The following is a 1,982-nucleotide window of genomic DNA, read 5'->3' as shown; positions in this document are numbered from 1 at the left end:
CGCACAAATGTTATGCTACGATCACCATTGAATTTTACGTGCAGTGGCTTCGATAAAATATGCACATTGCATGATATGTAACTTTTTGTGTTATATACTGACTTTTTCATTCTCCTTTTAAAATTCTACGTATATTAATATTTTATATATATTTTGTCTTAGCATTTACTTTTATACATTTGTATATTCCAATATTTTTAATATCTATTTCATATATACTCTGTAATAATAGCATTATTTCTTTTAACTGGGTACTCTTGTTGGAAATAAAAAGCTCTTTTTTTAACAGAAAATTTTCAGTCAATTATTCCACTTCTGACACCAAATGTTACGTTTTTGTTTTCGTGGGTTTACCAATAATCGACTACACTGTACAATAATGAAATCTAACTTTATTTCACAACAAAACACTTCAACTAAAACTTCAACTATTATTCAAATACCTATTGCCTTATTAAATCGCTCTGCAACGTACTGTCCGCGAAACTTGACTATATCGCTATGCTCATAGGTAGCGTTTATATGCGGCAAACGAACCATCTCGAAACCGGTGAAGAATTCCTCAGAAATCTATCGAAGCTGGTGAAATGTTCGTGGAGATTCCATCGAAACGGTACAAACATTGAGCAGCCGCGAATCATCGGCCGGCCTGGCGCGCTCTTGGCCACGTCACAATTGGTTTATGGCTACCAGTGGCGGCCGACGCTATTTTCTTTAGGGCATGATTTACAACATTCAATGGGATAATAAAATAGCGCAGACTCAAATCAAAATATCAAGTGATGATGAATATTTAGAAAAAATCATAACACATAATTTGGAATGGGATAGAATATATAGTACATAAATCAAAAATGGGAATAAATGTAATAAACTGTGTTTGCAGAACTTGGTGGGGGGCGGATCCGGTAAGAATGAAAATGGCATACTTACAATCGCCTGGTGAAAAGGCATTTAGAATATGGAGCTATTTCGTTTAATCAATGTATCAAAAAAAAAACTGAACAAACGTACATATAGTGACTTAGAATTATACTAGGATTTATGAAATTCCTACCAAGGAACGTCATACTTGCGGAAGCGGGTGAAATAAATTTAGAACACAGAAGAAAATGTTGGCACGTAAATATGTAATAAAACGCATTGACTTCAAATCGCCAATGGGAATATCAAATGTTATGAATGAAAACCAAAACAATCACTGGAAAACTTAACGAACACCATATTCGATAGATGCATAGAAAAAATGCAAAATCTTTGAAAATAACATATATACAAATGAAATAATACCAAGTTTTAGCTTTGACTACGATACATATATAGAAGAAGTAGATATATATATATATATATATATATATATATATATATATATATATATATATATATATATATATATATATATATATATAATAGAACAAAACAAAAAATTATATGAACATAATAAATTAATTTTTATCATTTGCCGAGCAAAGATGAATATAATTTCGTTTGTACAAATGCTTCCAAACAGACTATTAGGGTGCATGGGAATGGGAATACACAAACTAACAATGTATTGTGTGAAAGTGGTTGACAATGTTTCATGGTGAATTTCATTAGTTCGGACTTCCATTGTCTAATATGATTCTACTATGATTCGAAATCTATGAAAGAACAATTGACATCAGAACAAATTGCTGAAATATTAATAATATTCAGTAATAAAACCTGAAATGAAAATACAATTAAAATAAATAAAATATTATTCGAGCGCTTTATAGACTTCGAATCATAGTAGAATCATATTAGACAATAGAAGTCGGAACCAATGAAACTCACCATTAATTTATTATTACAAATTCATTATTACAAAATTTATTACAAAAATATTACAAAATAATATAATGATGATAATATAATATATAATATAATAATGAAGCAATAATAGAGTATTAGCACCTTAGTAATTGAACACTTGTATTATGCAACTCTATTATATACAC

Source organism: Leptinotarsa decemlineata, unplaced genomic scaffold (assembly GCF_025532065.1).
Source record: "Leptinotarsa decemlineata unplaced genomic scaffold, Ldec_3_MD MMD2_tig00000199_RagTag_RagTag, whole genome shotgun sequence".
Lineage (NCBI taxonomy): Eukaryota > Metazoa > Arthropoda > Insecta > Coleoptera > Chrysomelidae > Leptinotarsa > Leptinotarsa decemlineata.
The sequence above is the reverse complement of the archived record's forward strand: the minus strand, read 5'-3'. Positions refer to the sequence as shown.